This window comes from Camelus dromedarius, chromosome 6 (assembly GCF_036321535.1).
Source record: "Camelus dromedarius isolate mCamDro1 chromosome 6, mCamDro1.pat, whole genome shotgun sequence".
NCBI classification, from domain to species: Eukaryota; Metazoa; Chordata; class Mammalia; order Artiodactyla; family Camelidae; genus Camelus; species Camelus dromedarius.
Genome location: NC_087441.1, coordinates 82,761,511 through 82,773,459, shown reverse-complemented (window position 1 = coordinate 82,773,459; position 11,949 = coordinate 82,761,511). Strand labels below are relative to the sequence as shown.

General features: G+C 39.0%; 1 long non-coding RNA gene across 2 annotated transcripts in view; it reads right to left on the bottom strand.

Annotated features, from left to right (window-relative positions):
- Nucleotides 1-1,904: 1,904 nt before the first annotated feature.
- LOC135321520 (uncharacterized) overlaps nt 1,905-11,949 on the bottom strand; it is a 30,521-nt gene continuing 20,476 nt past the window's right edge. Inside the window, exons 3-5 of one of the 2 annotated variants that reach the window (XR_010381356.1) lie at nt 5,485-5,670; nt 2,782-3,006; nt 1,905-2,093 (exon numbers count right to left, since the gene is read on the bottom strand). This is a non-coding gene — a long non-coding RNA (uncharacterized LOC135321520). Of the gene's footprint in view, nt 2,094-2,781; nt 3,007-5,484; nt 5,704-11,949 lie in introns of those variants that run through there. The other variant, XR_010381355.1, reaches the window with a different exon arrangement.

Genomic DNA, 11,949 nt, shown 5'->3' with positions numbered 1-11,949 from the left:
ACCTGCCACGCCCACCAGGCTTCACCATACAGGCAGGAAAGCTGGCTTTCAAGTGCATACAAAGCCACCCCCGGTCTAACCTGGGCTCTTCTGCAGCTTCTCCAGCCTAAAGGCAGCCATGAAACTGCTCATAGTCTGTACATGAGCCACACTACCTCTCTCCATCTGTCTCCCCACCTATACTACTTAGCTATGACCATTTTGACAATCTTGGAAACAAATTTTTAAAAACAGAAAAGAAAGGATTCTGGAACAAGTGCTTAATACTTACAATTTTAAATGACAAGTTACAAATTGAGTATTGACAAACCGAATCTTCCTTTCTAAATGTCAGTTTTAAGCATTTAAATATATAATCGCAAAAAATTCTCACAAAATTAACAAAAACATAAACAATAAACTGGAATAAATTCAAAAATAATGCCCATGTTCTAAATGGAGAAACTTCAGGACTATACTGAGGGTTAAAGTAAGAGGTATGAATGTAGAGACATAAACATATTGCATGGAGGAAAGCAGTTTTGTAAAGATGTAAGTTCTCCTAAGAATAATTCAAAACTTACTAAAAACTCCCATGAAATTTCCAATCTGATTTTTTTTAACTTGAACAAAATATTTTGGAACTCTTCAGGAATAATAAAGTCATAATACTAGACAAGAAAATTTGGGATGGAAGAAAAGAATCAAAAAAAATCAGACTGCCAGTTATTAAATAAATTTTTACAATATGTAAGATATGGTGCTGGAGTAAGGAAGGGAGATTGACAGAAGGGAACCATGAGCTCAAAAAGAGACTCTAGTGTATGTAATTATTTTGTACAGGTGGGATTTCAAATCAAAGAGAAAAGTATGAATTCAATAATTGTCCTGGGACAATCAGAATCACCTAGAAAGAATAAATTTTATTCCTGTCATAATGACCACAAGATAAATTGCACATAATGATGTAAATAATAAAAAGTACTAATAACAGCAAATACAACCCTTTGCTCTTATTAACTCAACTTCTCCTCACTATAACAAGTACTATTATAATCACCACCTTACAGATTAAAAAAACCTACATAAGAGATGTATTCCATTATAAGGAAGTATTTCTAAGAATGTCAAAGTTAAAACCCATAAGGAAGACATTTATTATCTTAAGAGTAGTTTGAGCCACAACAAGATTAAAAGGAAATCTTGTTTCTGAACAAAATGAAAGGAAAGAAATGACAAGAAAAAGCTCTGTGATACATGTTGATGAAGTCACGAAGTAAATTTTCATAGCATACAAAGAGCTGTCACAAAGCAACAAGAAGCTCCCTCGCTTAAATGTTTCCAAAGGACAAAATGAATCATTCATTTTAAAAAATTCAAAAGGCTAATGAGTGAAAAAAGCTCAAAACTTCACTGGTCATCAAATGCAAACTAAAACAATGAAAAAGCACTTTTGCTTATCATATTGGTGAATATTTTTAAGATATTCTAGTTAGTGTCCATCTGTGGGAGAACAAATCATGAGCGACTTTTTCAGAGGATGACATATCAATGGATATGTAAACTCTGAAAAACGTACGTACGCACTGACTCAACTCCAATTCTAGGAATCGTTTCCTTTAGGAAAAAAAAAAAATCAGTCCAAACAGATGTATTCATCAGGGCATTTACACAGCACTGTTTAGAAAGGTGGGAAGAAAAACTGAAGTGAAATCATATCCAGCGATAGAGAATTGGTTACATAAGTAATTGTGCATTTTTTCATTCCCCAATGGAGAAGGAATTTCTAGAGTCACTTGAAAGGAGTCTGGGATGAATGTAAATGTCACATCCAGGGACTAAATTTCCAGAAGCCTTAACTAAAGGAATATACATACAAGATCACAGGAATGTCTGTACAAGAAGGATGCAAGTCAAACATTCTTTCTGACAGTGGAAAGTGGAGAAAACTTAACTGTCCACCATTAAGACAATATTACGGTAAATCACGGCGAGCTGCGGCTGCTGAGGGATCCGGCGTTTCGCCGTGGTCCAGGGTCTTGTCCACAGCAGTCTCCCACCAAATGTGTCCGTGGACAAGAGACGACACCCGCACATCAGGAGACCCCTCCAATCTATATGAAAGGACAGGGTGAGTCTGGAGTGGGAGGACGTCTATGATATACCCCTGAGTGTATAAAGCGAGCTGCAGAAAAACATATAGTATGGTCTCATTTTTAAATAAATCATATATACACACACCTATACATTGATTTCTCATATGTGTATATATATGTATCTCATAGGCATAAAGGTCATGAAATATATATACGAAATTTTCCACAGCTTTTACTCTCAGGAAATAATGGGAAGGGAGTTAGGGGCCTTCCTGTACCACCACAGTTCTCTTTTCAGTATTTCAGTTAAGTATACTTGGAATTTAAAAGTTTATTTAAGTCCGAAGTAAAATGGACGATGCATTCCGTAAGACAGAATGCTACACTGGTCATTAAAAATCATGCCAGGGGAGATAGAATATTGTAGAAAAACATGTAATAAGCCGAATGGAAAATGGAGATCTCCGCACAGTAAACAGGGACAGAGTGCTCACTGGTTTTTATGACAGAGCTGATACACACTGACGAAAAGAACAGAAAATAAATGTTAAATTGTTAATTATTATCTCTGAGTAGCGGGACCAGGATAGACTCTTTTGCCCCTTTTTTCAGACTTATTATATTAAATGCAAATTATTTTTCATCTGAAAAAAGCATTTTTAGGCGTGTAGTACCACGCATTGGGGAATAATACATGAATACTTACAGAAACAAGTAACTAGGAGACACCGCAGCAGCGCTACACAATGTAGAACGGGCGATCCTGATTAACATCGTGCAGTTACATAAGGACCCACAAAGTGAGAGCACCTGCTGTAACAGGGCGTAGCCCCCTTCTATTTGTCAGTTTTGTCTTCAGGTCTGAGGCAGTTCTGAGCACGGCCAGTGTCAGTGCTGGTGTCTGGATGAATGCTACTGGAGGTGAGGGCACCTGCAAGCGGAGAGGAAGAACAGAAACCATCCTCTGCCTTTTCTGTCTTGTTTCTTTGTTACTTTAAAAGAGAGGAATAAATAAGATAAACTGTGTATCTTCCCTACTGAAATTTCAGTAATGAAACCGTTTTTAAAGTCTTCACAGCTTATTTTCTGCCTATAACTGTCTTTTCAACAAAGCATCATATTTATTAAATGTGAATTGACTCAGTTAATTAACTCTCTGTTGAAACATTCTAGTAAAGAACATGAAATGCCTTATGTAAAAGAACCACACCTGCAGTGACTAGCACAGCTGTCTTGACGGCAGTGCATTCAGCCCACACCATCCTGTGGTCCTGAGCTCCTGATGCTGGTAAGAGAGCACGCTGCCGCCTCAGATGGAGAGATACTGTGAAAGAGTTTGAACTCTACAGTACTGACAAAACATAACTGACAAATCCCAGGCTCCTTTGAGGCTGTCATTTTCTGTTTCTGGCCAACCCCCGTCAATGAGCAGAACCACCTCATTCCCGAGTCATGGGACTCACGTGGGAAGCAGTTTTGGAGAAATTACCAGGTATAGAATGTAACAAACTATACATAGATCTCTGAAAAAAGAAAAGATGCAATACTCTGATTTTGGAAGAAACTCAAAATATTCTCCAAAGCCTTAGTAGCTGGAAAGGCTGGGCATCTCCTAAGCCACTTATTTATTTCACAGCCAGTGAGCATCTCCCACAAACCCTGTTTCCCTGTGTCTGCTGGGAGCCTCAGGCACACTGTTGCTGTCGATCTTATAAGTCACAGGGCAGACGTGTGTCTCTCATGCCTGCAACCCTCACACAGGCTTGCCTCCTAGCCTCACTGTCTGAACTTGGCCCCATTTCCTCACCTGTTTATTTGGTATCTGTTCTGTAAGCTGCCTGAAATGCTTTTTGGAACATGTCAGAAGATTCAGTGTGTAGATAAATGGACAGATGGACAGGTGAGAGATGGGCAGACAGACAGAGAGACTCCAAGAAAAGGGGAACAAAGAAAATTTCCTATGCAGAACCCTCTTCTAGTCAGGGAAGAAAACCACCACGGAGAAGTGTGAAGAGGCAGGTGGCTTAGGACTATTTCCTGGATTCCATGAAAAGTCCCACCAAGAGTGAGGGTAGAACTATAAATAATAAAAGAAAAAAGCATGCATGCTTGAAAAATATATCTACAATATGTACTTTCTAAAGAATAGATTCAAATCAGCACGGCCCAATAACAAAATCCTTGGGTATTTACAGAAGTGAGAATCCCATCTCCAAACCACAAGGCATCCCTTCGGAGCACTAAGAGTCTACACGGGACGGTCATAAAGCTGTAATCACAAAAGCTATGCTATCCTGCCCTTACGAGGAATGAGCAGCTGTGCTCGGGCTGCCCACGCGCCATTTACACCCCACAGCACCTCTAAGGGGGAGGGACGCCTAGCAAGCCCGTCTTTGCAGGACAGGAAACAAGTCCAGGAGAAGCTAAGCTGACCTAACATTTCTCCATCTCTCATGACTGGTCACTCCAGAGCAGGACTCGAACTCGGACCCACGTTTGTAATCACGGTACTACCGGGCTTTGCGTGCTTTTTGTGTGTATAATACATTTGTTTCTGGCATGAAAGGATATTTAATAAATGATCGGTTGTCCTGTCTATCTCATTAGCTCACAATCAATGTTTATAGTGTTGAATTGTACTCTTTTTCCCTGGAGAAAGGAATGGAACTAGCGGGTGTTAGAATGAGGTGGGGCTCCATTCTTTATCTGGTACCTCATCTCATCCAAGTCCCCAACCAGGGAGAAGGAGCAAATGTTTTCTTCATCTTTTAAAGAGAGGGCTCCACTGATGGTGACTTAACTCCAAAACCAAGTCTGGGGAAGGGCACATTCAGCAACCAGAGCATTATCACCTGTAGGAAGGCGAAAACAGCTCACGGGAGGGCTCAGGGGGTCAGCCTGATTTAATTTCAATCGATAAAACAGTAACACACTCTAAAAATACTAGCATGCAATCGATTGGCTCTTTCTTGACATCTAGCAATTTTCCACAGCCCACATGTAAAATGATCGTGAACAAGTGAAAGGAAGTGTCTATAGACAAGAAAAATCAATGCCACATGTAGACTGAAACCCAGGCTGGAGGAAAGGAAGAGAAAGGGCATAGTAAAGAAGTGGGGAAAGGCTGGGGAAATAAAATCATCACAAGGACTCTCAAGCATCATCCAACAATCATACAATCATTCAAGAGAGAGAGAGAGTTACTGAGGTCCTATTCTGTGCAAGGTTGTAGAGCGGGCAAAGCAAGAGCGCAGCGACCATGGTGGCAGCAAGTGGCGGGGCTCAAATACACTTCTGATCCTGGTACCTTGCACACTTGTCCTCAGTATAAAGGCAAAAAACAAAAAGTAAAATAAAACTCTGTAAACTCAAAGCATTGTTGAAAAAAAATTAAAGAAGACCTAAATACCTGGACAGACACACCACGCATATTCCTGGATCAGAAGACAGAGCTCTTGGAATGGCAGTGCTCCCCAAAGCAATCCGTATATTCAACGTGGTCTCGATCACAATCCCAGCGGGCTCCTCTGCAGAAACTGACTAGCTGCTGCTACAATTCATATGGGAATTCAAGGGTCTCAGTAACCAAAACGTACTTGAAAAAGAAGAACAATTTAAGAGGACTTGTTATTCTCAATTTCAATCCTTACAACTGTATCTCCAGGTGAGATTAGAGGCCATTGTGAAGTTATTACTTTGTTTATTCTTATTTTCTAAATTCTCTACAATGAATATAACTGTTACAATAAAAAGAATAAAAAGTAAGGTTTGTTTTAAAATATACACACCGATTCACTCATTGGGAAAAAAATATTTTAACTATAAAGAGGTAAACAAATATCTAGTGAAAAAGGACTACTTAAAAACAAGAGTGTATTTACATTTTTCATTAATTGAAAACTGAAAAGCACAAACACATCAAGTTTCTAGGGAGACCGATGCAACAAATTAAGTTATTTTCAAAAATTCTAATTGAACAATGAAAACTCAAGAAAGGGAAAATTGTGATTGACACCCAAGTGCAAACACATGGAAAGCAAAGGCCTAGAAATCACAGTTCCTTGAACTCTGATACTAACTCAATAGAAGAGGAAATTCCTCACTAAGGGGACAGTGGAATCCCATGCATAAGACAGCATACACAGTACAAACTGCACTAGAATCTGAGGTGATTTTCTTAGAAGAATTCCAAGGTTACAACATTGCTGAAAAACTATAAAAACACTGAAAGACAGATTAAAACACACAGTCATATATATTATATAGAAACATATGAAGTCTACTCCCATGTTGCATAGAAATACAAACATATTTGTTCATTTATGGGCACTGAATATTTTATCCCATGTAGAATATTTCAACTAAAACAAATAATCAATAATACACAACTCTTGTCAAATCTTCTTGATAAGTTACTCTGCTATGTAACCATAATGTGTCTAAGATAGATCTAAAATTAGTGAAAAAGTTCTTTGTATGGTTTCTTGAACTCTTCTCAAAATTCCAAACTTAATTTTAAAATAGATCTGAGCAGTATTTCTATATTAACTTTTCCCTCGTGGAATGAACAACACAGTCTGTTGTCAAAATTCTGTCCTTAGAATGATTCACGAGCACCGTATCCTAACAAAACTGCTGGACAGCAAGGCACTATCCAGACACTGTGACCAAACAAACGAAACACAAGGAAGACAGTGACCCTATTCTGGAGGGCTTACCGTATGTTTCAACACCGGGTATTTATTTGATTGGTTTGATTGGTTAGCAAAATAAAATCAATCAAGTACTTTCTGCTTTGAGCATTCAGTAAGTCATGACTCTGTTGTTAGTGTCATGAGAAGGAAAGACTTAAGCATGACTTGATTAGGTCAATTGGCAAAAGCCATCACTGGGGAGTGAGTAATAAAGAAGTTAACTGATAGCAATGCTTCTGCCTACAAGAGACCTAAAATAAACCTACACTGATCTCTTTAAGGAAATGAGGAGATGAGGCCCCAATGAGAAAAACAAAAACAAGAAATCAAAAAAGTAAAGACTTTTTCATTAACGGTTCCAGGAAGTAGTGGAGCATGGTGGTGAGGATCACAGATGCTTGGGACAAACATGAGGGTCTGAATTCCAACAGCAACTGTGTAGCTTTGACACTGATAAGTCAGTGAAATTTTCTGAATCTCAGTCTCCTATCCATAGACTGGGGACAACAACAGCACCTGTCTCCTAGAACGGTCCTAATAATTAAGTTATTTTATATATAAAAGGTTAAATAAAATACCTCAGATATTAAATATTACCCCAAAAGCACAAGGAAAAAAGAAAACAGAGATAAATTGGAGTTCATCAAAATTTAAAACTTTGCTTCAAATGTCACCATCCAGAAAGTGAAAAAACAACACACAGGAGAAAATTTTTTCAAATCATTTATCTGATAAGGAATTTGTATCTATAAAAAAAAAAAACAAAAAGGAACTCCTACAACTCAACAATAAAAAGGCAACTCAATTAAAAAATGAATAGAGGATCTGAAAAACATTTTTCAAGGAAAATATACAAATGGCCAAAAAGCACAAAGAAACGATGTTCAATATCATTAGCTGTAAGGGAAATCAAGTCAAAACCACTAGGAGAAACCGCTTCACACTCACTACAATAGGTTATAATCAAAAAAAGTGTAACAAGCACTAATGAGGACACAGAAGAAACGGAGGTCGCAGCCGTTGCTGGTGAGGATATAACACAGCGTAGCCAACTTGGAAAAATGCCTGTCAGGTCCTTAGAGAGTTGAACATTTGGTTTCTGAATGACCAGGCAATTTTGCTTCCTGGGCACACACGTAAGAGAACTGAAAACAAATGTTCACATAAAAACTCCTACAGGAATATTCACGGCGCCATTACTCATCACAGCCAAAAAGCAGAAACAACACAAATGTCTATCACGTGATGAATGGGTAAACAGAGGGGCCCAGCCATACAGTGGAATACTATTCAGGAATAGCAAAGCATAGAGTACTGACCCAGGCCACAACTTGGACAAATATTGAAAACGTTACTCACTGTGAAAGAAGTCAGTCACAATAGATGGTTCCACTTACATGAAGTAACTAGATTTACATGAAATTTCCAGCACAGGCAAATCCGCAGAGAGAGAAAAGTGGCTTTCTGGGGCTGTGGGAGGATGGGGAAGATGGGAATGTCTGCATATGCGTAAGGGGCTTCCTGTTGGGGGGATGAAAATGTTCTAAGATTGACTGGGATGAACAATTCTGGGCATAGAGTAAAAACCGCCGTACATTTTAATGGGTGAATTGTTATTAAAACTGGTAAGAAAAAAAGCACCTCCAGCCAGTTACCTTCCTATAGTAAATGCAAATTGCTAAATTTTATTACAGGAAGAAGAAACTGCCCTCAGCATGAAAGCAGGAGTTCAGCAAATGTGAGTTAACCGAAATTGGAAAAGAGCATTTCACTTGAAAGAGTTGCTGAGTGTACACAAATTATTAAGACATGACGAGGAAAATCAGTTTGACATCACGAAGAAGCATTCTGCTTCAAATGCAGATCAAGGATTCGGCAAGCCCAGCTGCTAGAAATGACCAGAGAAGAAACCTGGTTCTTTAAACAAGCGCCAGAGCCAACAAGGAAATAATGGTGAGGAAAGCAGGCGGCCGAAAATCTGGAACAGTTTGCTACAAATACTTTCTCCACTGAAAATTCAAAAACAAAATGAAAGTGATGTGATATTGTGTTGACCTCACGTGAATGGGCTTCCTCCGGTGCTCGACAGTTTTGTAACCCCGAATGAGAGACTCAGGAGAATCAGAATGGCTCCTGGGAGTCCCCAAATAACTGCCCACCAGCACGCTGACCACCATCACATCTGCCAGGGTGTAATTGCAGAGAAGAGACCAACTTCTGAAAGACACAGGAAATATTGACAAGGGAAAAAAAGGCTGATGTCAGTCTTGGGACAGAGGCCCTGAGAGCAGAGGCCAGAAGGCTGCAGGTGAACTGGAGTGGCCCTGGGGCAGGAAGGGACCACGGGGGAGCAGATCTCAATTCTCTTCTCTCTCTCCCTAGGGTAGGAGAGATAAAGTCTGCATCCTTCTCACCTGGAACTGTGGGTTCTGGCTGGCAGAAGTCTTACCGACATGGAATGAATGACTCAAGACTGTGGAAAAAGGAAAGAAAGCGAGAAGGAGTAGGGAGCCAACTCCAAGAGCCTCTCAAATGCTCCCATATTTATTGTGTATAATCAAAGAAAATAGTCTTTAACAGTTGTGTGATAGTAAACAGGAACTTGGGGAAAGACAGGATGAGACAGAGCTTGTAGAATCCACAATGAGTAAAAAGGCTTAGTTTACCTTTAGGGTAGTCATGGGGAGAGGGGAACAAGATAAATTCTTTAGATATTCATTAAAAGCAGACCAACAGTCCAGCCAGGTCCGTGTTTAGGGGATAATAGACTAACAGCACGCACGCCCAGCATTTATAGCTGATGGCCTGGCTCATTGCTGTGCAATGAACAGAGTGCTATCTAAAACATCAAATATGCAAGCAAGGCATTGTCTCTGCTTTTTATGGCAAGGAGACAGGAGTGAGGATGCACAGGTGCTTGCTTGAAAGCAGTTACTAAGCACACTTTTTCTTCTTAAAGTTGACATGCATCTGGTGTCTGTTAAATTTGTTAACCCAATCATGGGTTATCACATGGAACCATTATGGAGGACACCCTAGGATGACAAATCCTGGCTCTGGGTCTTTTCCTGCCAGCTTCGGCCATTCCAGCAGGGTCTAGACACATCCCTGAATAACGATCCCACAGAACCACCCAGACTCTTAACTCCTGGTGCTTGGAACTTAATTTTAGCTCTACACAACTTAACATAGAAAAGTTTCAGAAATAATAGATATTATATTCTTTTTATATCTCATCATAGAACTGATTTTTCTGATTGCTCTAAGCTGCTTCTACTTGGTAAATCACCTAATTCTGCAGGTGAATTCAGTACTTTCCATTGCGCATAACTAGACAGTCTGGGCCCTCTGACTTCTATTGCTCAAATAAATACCGATACACCTAATTGATTTCATTGTTCATCAATTTCAGCCTGGAGGTGAGGGAGTGTCACTCTGTTCCTCAGCCCACCCTCTATTCTCTTCAGCAACTCAGGCCTCCTGAATACAAAACGTAGCATCTGTTTCCCTTCATCTACACTTTCCACAAACGCAACAGGAAACATCAGCCTAGAGAATGAATTCAACACAAATGTTAAAACAAATATCTACAAACCTGAAGCAACTCTATCTCCGAATCATGATACACAATGACATGAAAGTAAGGGTGTCAGGTACAAAGCACGCGTGAGCCTGACCACCTCATTTCTATTCTTCAAAGGAAGGAAGGTTTTCATGTTTTTTATTATCATTCTTTGTCATTGTTTCTGATTAAGCCAAAAAATAGTTTATGAAATAATTAAGCACTGCAATAACAGATTTTCGCTGTATCAATTACAGAAGGCATTCAGAGGGGATAGGAAAACCCACCTATGTAAAAAATGCAAAATTTCTTCCCCTGTTAAGAACACGTATACAAAATGCAACAGAGAATTCAAATTCATGTGGAGAGGAGCAAAAGCCACAGAATCAAAGTCATTTCTATGAGTCAATTCAAAATTCACTGGACAAACATGCTCAATGCATTCAAAGAATTTTAAAGGCACACTGCAAACCATTCACTTAATGATCTACAGGCTAGAGGAAGAATTTCCCTCTTTAACAGACAACAGAAATCAATAGGATGCCCCACCAAACGAGGACCAAACAACAATCAGGTTTTTAACAGTTCTGATAAATCAGCATGTTCTAAACATCAAAATCCAGAAATTTTAAACATTCATTCACACCACAATGAAATAAGCACTTAAAAAAAAAAACAATAACCCGAAGAATCTAAGCACAATTTTCATGTACCTGGATCAATGGGAAATTCTTGTAACGCTGGAAGAAAGAACAGGCTATAGCCTTTTACTTAAAAAACAAAACTACATTTAAAGATAACTGCTAAAACACATTTCATCATTCATGTTGCCTTGAAAAATCTGAGGCACTCATATCTGATCAGAAAGGCAATTCTGAGTAATAGTATGTTACAATTCAGTGCCAGTTTGCTTTAGTAGAAAAAAGAAAAGCTACTGTTTCTCATCCTGCACAAAGAGTAAAGAACCTTCCTGCCTCTATCTCCTCCTATTTTCTAAGCTCATTCTCCCCAACCCTTCTGAAACAAGTATGAGAAACTTTTATTCCCACCAATATGCCAAATGACAAAAGAGTATCAATTTATTTGTATAAATATATGCCTACGCCTTGAACTGGAAGAGAAAGGTATCAGAAGGCTATATGGAACTTATTTCTACCTTCCTGAATTCACACACACACACACACACACGTTCACAGAGACACATACATGTACACACTGAATTACTGGGCAATTCACAAGCTGAGGTCTTCCAATTTATAGAAGATAACTTTGTAGTTAGTTTAAAATACAAAACTGTCAGCTTTTGAAAGCCTTCATCATCTGCTAAATCATCCAAATATCAACGAGACCCAATTAGCCTTCTCTGTAGAATATAATTTCCCATGATGGCAAAACAGACCCTAAGTAATGGATCCAAGACTCGTGTTTATCACTACCTATGATCGTTTTTAAACACGTAAACAGATTCAGAAAGTATGTCCCAACAACATTTATTCTTATTGACATAGCATATGTATTCAATTGTCTATACAGAAAATAGGTCCCATGATGGTGTTTAAGAGCTATTTTGTGTATTGAAATATTTATTTTTAAGTTCAGACAAGGAGGGTCTGTATTA